Here is an 8,648-nt window from a genome sequence, read left to right as displayed (position 1 = left end):
AACTAATTTGTTAAGTCTTTTCAGTCTCTTATAAAAAAATAACTGAAGGAACTTCGACTATTTGTATCGTGCGCATATGAGCTACATTCTTAATTTATTTTTTCCATTAGCCACTGGGGTAAAGCTGATGACCGTAACTCGATTCACAGTCATTCCAAGATGGCGGATGAAAAATTAGGTCATTATCTGAATTGTCTGTTAAAGTGTTTCTATATCATTTTCTTGGCAAAGCATACACCAATATGATATAAATTTATAAAAAAATCACAATGATCACAAATTACTACAGAGAAATGTGCATGAAACAGTAAATTCCATTTGAAAAAAATTGCTAAGATGACCGTAAAACACAATCGAGATGACCGTAACAATATCAGCGAATACTCCAGTGAATGGTGGTTTGAGAAGTCATGATCACATACATTAAATCACAATTACGGTAAGCAGAACAACACAAACATTTTAAGGATACTATACTAGGGCCTTACTGTAAGGTTTGAATTCTTCCAGATTTGCGGCTAACCTTTTAAATTAGTATTTGGAATAGCAATCAAAGCACCGTTATTTAATATCGTACATTTCCCTACGTCATCCGAGGGTTTTTGTCCACTATCACTGTGTGTCCACTCTAGATAAATATCTATGATTGATTTGATTTTGATTGATTTGATTTTCGTAAGCTTTCTATAAAGGACAGTTAAATTTTCCTTCAGTATATTGAGAGAGAAAAATATATTCTAAAGATTCCTTAGTACATGCAATGTTATGCGACACCGGAGACTTCAAGCAGACTACAGCATCATGTACTTTTTATGTGCTTCAAATTGCATTTAAGTCCGTATAAATATATATAAAACACTTTTTTATTAGAACAAATTTCAAATTATTCCCCTTTTTATTCAAATATAAAGAATTATAGTTTCATAGCTTTGTGTTAAAACTAGAGGCTCTAAAGAGCCTGTGTCGCTCACCTTGGTCTATGTGAATATTAAACAAAGGAAGCAGATGGATTCATGACAAAATTGTGTTTTGGTGATGGTGATGTGTTTGTACATCTTACTTTACTGAACATTCTTGCTACTTACAATTATCTCTATCTATAATGAACTTGGCCCAGTAGTTTCAGTGGAAAATGTTAGTTAAAATTTACAAATTTTATGAAAATTGTTAAAAATTGACTATAAAGAACAATAACTCCTTAGGGGTCAATTGATCATTTCCGTCATGTTGACTTATTTGTAAATCTTACTTTGCTTAACATTATTGATGTTTACAGTTTATCTCTATCTATAATAATATTCAAGATAATAACCAAAAACAGCAAAATTTCCTTAAAATTACCAATTCAGGGGCAGCAACCCAACAACAGGTCAGATTCATCTGAAAATTTCAGGGCAGATAGATCTTGACCTGATAAACATTTTTACTCCTGTCAGATTTGCTCTAAAGGCTGCGGTTTCAGAGTTATAGGCCAAAATCTACATTTCACCCCTATGTTCTATTTTTAGCCATGGCGGCCATCTTGGTTGGTTGGCTAGGTGACGGGCCACAATTTTTAAACTAGATACCCCAATGATGATTGTGGCCAAGTTTGGTTTAATTTGGCCCAGTAGTTTCAGAGGAGAAGATTTTTGTAAAAGATAACTAAGATTTACGAAAAATGGTTAAAAATTTACTACTAGTATAAAGGGCAATAACTCCTAAAGAAATCAACAGACCATTTTGGTCTTGTTGACTTATTTGTAGATCTTACTTTGCTGAACATTTTTGCTGTTTACAGTTTATCTCTATCTATGATAATATTCAAGATAATAACCAAAAACAGCAAAATGTCCTTAAAATTACCAATTCAGGGGCAGCAACCTATCAACGGGTTGTCCAATTCATCTCAAAATTTCAGGGCAGATAGATTGTGACCTGATAAACAATTTTACCCCCATGTCAGATTTGCTCTAAATGATTTGGTTTTTGAGTGATAAGCCAAAAACTGCATTTTACCCCTATGTTCTATTTTTAGCCATGGCGGCCATCTTGGTTGGTTGGCCAGGTCACAGGACACAATTTTTTAACTAAATACCCCAATGATGATTGTGGTCAAGTTTGATTTAATTTGGCCAAGTAGTTTCAGAGGAGAAGATTTTTGTAAAAGATGACTAAGATTTACGAAAAATGGTTAAAAATTGACTATAAAGGGCAATAACTCCTAAAGAAATCAACAGACCATTTTGGTCCAGTTGACTGATTTGTAGATCTTACTTTACTGAACATTTTTGCTGTTTACAGTTTATCTCTATCTATGATGATATTCAAGATAATAACCAAAAACAGCAAAATTTCCTTAAAATTAACAATTCAGGGGCAGCAACCTATCAACAGGTTGTCCGATTCATCTCAAAATTTCAGGGCAGATAGATCTTGACCTGATTAACAATTCAACCCCCATGTCAGATTTGCTCTAAATGCTTTGGTTATTGAGTTATAAGCCAACAACTGCATTTTACCCCTATGTTCTATTTTTAGCCATGGCGGCCATCTTGGTTGGTTGGCCGGGTCACCGGACACAATTTTAAACTAGATACCCTAATAATGATTGTGGCCAAGTTTGGTAAAATTTGGCCCAGTAGTTTCAGAGGAGAAGATTTTTGTAAAAGCTAACGACGGACGACGACGGACGACGACGGACGACGACGGACGCCAGGTGATGAGAAAAGCTCACTTGGCCCTTTGGATATCTACAATAGGGCCTATAAGTAATCAATTTACATATATAGAAATAACAATTTCTTCCTATAACGTATCTGCATTTTCTTCCAATAAAACTGTACGTTTTTATCCAATTTTCCATCCTCTGACAGCCCATAAAAATTCTTGCTGTAGTATTCAATATACAAATGCGACTTGAACGAAGCAATTTTCCGAAAAAGATGTTGATCACCTCTTAAATGATATTGTTTAAACAATTTAAAGCTTTCCTACCGACACAAAATATATCAGAACAAAGTCATAGCACAAATTCGCAGATGTTGTATTATTTCTGATTAAACACGGATATAGTGCGTCCTCGTGAAAGAATCATTTTTGTAAATTGAATATTAAAGCAAATTCCAACAGAATAACGATGGTTTTTATCCTTGATAACGATGTCCATTAATTTACCGTCTGGCTTAATTCTGTATACTCCTCTCTTCTGAACAGCAACATAAACATAACCATTGTTGTCAACTGCTAACTTCCACAGATTATCGTTATCTGGTGCGGAGTATGTATAAACTTCTGTACCATCGCTTCTTATACAACACAGTTTGTTTTCGCCGGTGTAATAGATGTTTTCAGATTTATCCAATGTCATAAACCAAGGTTCCACTTTCTCATTTTTTAATTTTATTGACCGAATAAATCTTCCCTCAAGATCCAGAATGTTAATGTTCCCTTTGCATCCAACATATATGTTTTTATTTAAGACAGCAACGCCTCCCTGACTACTTTTCTTTATTGGCACTGTTCTAGAAATGTTTTTCTTATCAAAGTCAACAAACTCCAAGACGTCTTCATGCTCAGATGTCAGAACACCTAAGTTTTTTCCAGGGATTAGAGCTATATCCCAAGGTTGATGTTTGGTCTCAATTTGATACTTGAAATTATCATTTTTGTCATATACTAATATTCCACCCAATCCGAATGGGTCAACTAATATGACTTCGTTATTATCATTTATTGTCATTCCGTAAATGCGTGTGTTCTTTGTGTCTAAATCTTGTTTATATACAAATTGTGGCATACTCTGAGCTTGAACAATTGGCATTTGAGATTGACATTTTTTCTTCTGAACAAATTTTACGTTGGAGGGTACTTCGCTAAGTTTTATTGACCCGATAGAATGTATACATTCCTGTAACTTCTGCGGATTTAGATTTATTGTAAATCTGGTCGACTTTTCTGTGATACCAGTTACTCTTTTCTCTAGATCTGTGAGATCTTGTTTGTACGCATGAACAGCAATAAATGCTTGCTTATCAGAACCATGTTTGTTCACAAGATCAAATATATCTTGTTTGTCTTTTGTACTCTTTTTGATATCTTCCGTTTCTTTTATTGTTGTCTTTGATTTTTGTATTATCTTGTCTTTTTTTAAATCTAAATCATGAAGAAGTGACTTTTCTAGTGCTTCAATATGCCCGATTGCTTCTTCTTTTACTATCCTAACAGCCGTTTTGACTGAATTAGTTTCCTTCACGATATTTTCAATAAAATCCTGTTCGTCTTTATCAATAGTATGTGTTGTTTCTAAAACATGGTCTACAAGTTCCGTTGCATCTATAAATGACTGAGATTGTTTCGCACCTTTACATGCTATATCAACTGACATTACTTTCTGACAAGAACGATGGCTTTCTGCAAGACATTCTTTACAAGATAGAACATCATGGTCGATACAAAAATATTCAAATGACAAGTTATCGTGTTTAAAACAGCATTGTTCTGCGATATTTGTTTGTATAGGCATTCGGTTGATATCGATGAGTTCATGATTTCGCGATATTTTCATAGAGCGATGGTTTTCTGTGCAGTCTGAACATAAAGACTCTTCACAAATTACACACCAATGAATAGAAACGTTATTTCTGTTACGTACTTTGCATGGTTCACACTTAACTTTCTCCATTTTCTAAAACAGAAAACAAAATGAAATGGAGAAAGTTAAAATTGCAGAATTATTTATCGTTTGGAATTGGTTCGCTGCAATGCAGACCAATGGTGATCACTAAATAGTAAACTGTGTACTTAATTTACTTTAATTTACAAACATTTCCGGCTTTGATTACAAATAGATCTACCTTCAAAGGCAACAGTCCATTTCCAATTAATATTAATCAAATAATACCTTTAAATCAACCGGTGCGCCTATAGTAGAAGGTCCGCTGTTTCGCATGTATCACCCAATATGCGAATCAAAATATTCAGTCAGAGTTTCTTAATATATAATAGGGCATAATCGATAAAATTACATATCATAATATATTTTTTTTTTAATAACATAATAATTTTATTCATCAAATATTGCTTGTTACAAAAACTATAAAGATTCCAAGCTTCTCTTGATGTACCCTGTTACACTCCACTGACTACCCATAATATATTGGGTATCTGATGATTAATTTTTTTGTGTAAAAAGCACACATCTTATACACGGGTGTCATTCGGTTTAATGAGAAAAATGATCGTGAAAGAATATCTAACGGTGGTCAAGTATTGCGAGACGATCGTGAAAGCTCTGGTACCGGATCGTGAAAGATATTTAATCGAGAAGACATATGAAAGGTCATTTAAATAATCTAATTTAACTTATTACACAGACAAATTTACAACAAAATAAAACTGTCTGTCAAAATGGTTCAACATTATGATCAGTATGTGATAAAATCCCGTTTTAAAAGTATATAGTTTAATTTTACAAAACAACAAAAGGCAGGTTGCTTCTCGACATTTCAATGACATAAAAAATGTAAACAAACATGATTTTTTCACAAATTCGAATAAAATAAACTACTTCTATCCGAATAAGAGCATTCTATTTGAATGAATCAAATGGTTCTCATAGTTATTTTGTATAAACATAATCTGAAACTTGGTAAAAAAAGAAACATTTACACAAAATTGATTTTTATGATCGTGAAAGATCAAGTTCCGCTTTTTTGAAGATCGTGAAAAGGATCGTGAAAGATCTGATGCTATAAAGACGTTCAAATTATTCTTCAATCATATGATAATTAACATTTGTTATGGGTATTTAGAAAAACTAGATAGGCCAAGATCCTTAATAAATTGAAGCATATATTGCTATTATCCTGTAAGTTACTCCCGGCACTTGAAACTTTTGTTCAAACATAGACCTCGAAGAGGAGCCAAAAATGAATTGATACTCATAAAGACAACCCATATTATCGCTTGCTCAAGATAAAAGCGGGGTAACAGGAGATTTTATTTGTACAAGTATAGATAATGCAAACAAATTATTATTTGTGCATTTGTTAACAAGTTTTTTGTATAATAATTGGCTGATTGTAGGATGAAGTTTTTATTGTCATGTAAAGTACTCACTTATCACGAGTTATATGATAACTACATTTTGTATATTAGATCCTATAATCTACATGTCCGTCAGACAAGATTCACCTGACCTCGACTTTGCCTCATTTCATGGATCAAGATTTAGTATCGTGGTCAAGTCCATATCGCGGATTCGTTGAGCTTTAAGATAACTCTGCTATTATGATTGTAAGGTGTACATTTTTTACTTCTGCAAGGTTTCAAATAACATTGACCTCATTATCATACATCATTTGACAATGTTCGTTTTATGTTGTTTGGCCTTTTATACCTGTATGCTATAGCGCAACGGTATTTTGGTGTATGTTGTACATGTCTGTCTGCATGTTTCATATATGACGTCAACTGTATTTGATATATTGAATGATAGTAAGATGTCTATGTCCGGCTGTCTGTCAGGGTTTATCTACTTTCGACCTTATGTTCCGAATTAATTGGCCAAGCATAACTTTTACATTTGTCAGTTTATAAGGTACTGTGAGGATCGGAACACCTATATTTGGTGTATGGGCTGTTTGTAGATATCTGTATGGCATGGTTCATCTGACCTTGACCTCTTTTTATGAACCGTTGACAATCTTAAGCGTATTTGACACTTCTAGTAAAACCCTTGATATTACAGACGTTGAACAAATATACTATCATAACTAAAGCAGACGAGACATTCCAGCATTTGCGCTCTGGTATTCTTAATTAGTCTGTAGTATATAGTTATCACTTTGGAAATCAATTCACATCTGCTACGTTGTATATAAAGACAAATAGAACTTAAGAAAGTACTGTTGCACACAATGTTGGTTATCGGTCAATCTCAAATTGTGCATGAAAGATGCTGTTTTTGCTGCAAGTTTTTGGTTGATGGTTAATATTTTGGTTTAAACGTTGCATACCCATATTATTGGCTAAATAGTGGCGGTCTGCCTGAACTGTAATTGACCGATTCTCAGAGCCGAATTTGTCACACTAATTTAGACACGTTTTTAGTTGTTTTTTTTTTTTTAACTTTCGATGTTAAGTGTTGAATTAAAATAAAATAATAGCTTTAATGTTCATTCTTATCAAAATAGTTACAGGTTTCAACCAGTTGCAGGTATATAAAATGGTAAAAGAAATATTGATTTTTTGATTACTTGTATTAAGTCTGGTCACGCATTATCTTTCACGATCAAAATAATGCGTTGTCTGATCTTTCACGATCATGTTTAATGAAAATTCAACAAAATTCAAGGTTTTCGTAAACAAATTAACGCGTTTAAGGGAGGAACATACTTTTAATTTACTGTACTATCAGATACACCAAAGATTAAATTTCAAATATATCATGATATATTGAAATATGACCATTATAGGTACAAATAGCGTGTTTTTTCTAATTATTTCCATAGACATGCATTGCGCCTTTTGTGGTTTTTTTTGTAAAGTACTGCATATTTTCTTTATCTTATTGCACAGTAATGTTGAGGAAGTTGAACCATTTTGACAGACATATTTTTTTGTTCCGATTCGTTCCGCGTTTTGAAAATTAAGCGAATTTTTCACAGATTCTGACCTAGAATTTACATAAAAATTCTTTCACGATCCGGTACCAGAGCTTTCACGATCGTCTAGCAATACTTGACCACCGTTAGATATTCATTCACGATCATTTCTCTCATTAAACCGAATGAAACCCGTGTTATAGTACATACAGTGAACATTCACAAGTAAAACGTATAAACTGATATGACAAGTTAATGCCAAATTGGAAAAGTAAAAAGTTGAAAAATCATGTTTGTCATTGTTTCTAACTTAAAAATCACTAATCGTTTACTATACTGAGCGTCAGTGCATCGAAGAATATTGTCAGGTGATAAAAAAAAAAGAGAAATATCAACATGATCATGATCAACATGATCAAACAGGCGTTTTAAAATCGAAAATCAAAAGTCCTTTGAAATAAAAAAAAATATTGGCGTAATTAGTCTCTTGCAACTACTTAATATTAAATTCATAGTTTTTACAAGTATTTGTTGAAAATGGATGTAATGTTAAAAATGTATATCACCTGTTGGGTGTCCAATAACAGAACCAACTTAGTATAAGGTTCAAAGTCTATTTATTACATTTAAACCCAACCCATAGATATGTGTGTTTACTTGTATGGTGAATAATAATTTATTCATCTATATAGATAGGGCTTAGTTGATGAAAACGAATAATGTCACAAAAAAAACTGACAATATATAATCATTATTGTGTGGTATGACATAGATATTTATTTAAAGTTATCAAACTTACCTAGTAAGCTTTATCAATTTTAAATATGGCTACCAGGAAAGAAAAACAACAAACCTACCAGTTGTCATGTATGGTCGATCAATTCTAAATATAGAGGAACATATATTAAGTATTGCCAATTTGTCGTTCTTTATCATTCATTGATTCATGTTTCGTTAATCGTGTTAATCAGGTGAATTGAGCAAATTTTCTTATTGTAAGTGAATTAGCAGTCACGTAAATGAAAATCATATAAAAAGTCTTAAAAAATATATCATTGAAAT

General features: G+C 32.7%; 1 long non-coding RNA gene across 1 annotated transcript; it reads right to left on the bottom strand.

The window, feature by feature from the left end:
- Positions 1-2,784: 2,784 nt before the first annotated feature.
- Positions 2,785-8,457, bottom strand: LOC143080124 (uncharacterized). The gene is made up of 2 exons (XR_012979631.1): positions 8,386-8,457; positions 2,785-4,666 (listed from the first exon to the last, which is right to left on the bottom strand). It is a non-coding gene; the product is annotated as an uncharacterized LOC143080124 (long non-coding RNA).
- Between the last annotated feature and the right edge of the window lie 191 nt (positions 8,458-8,648).

Source organism: Mytilus galloprovincialis, chromosome 1, assembly GCF_965363235.1.
Source record: "Mytilus galloprovincialis chromosome 1, xbMytGall1.hap1.1, whole genome shotgun sequence".
In the NCBI taxonomy this organism is placed as follows: Eukaryota; Metazoa; Mollusca; class Bivalvia; order Mytilida; family Mytilidae; genus Mytilus; species Mytilus galloprovincialis.
Note: the sequence above shows the minus strand (reverse complement) of the source record. Positions and strands in the feature narration are given on the sequence as shown.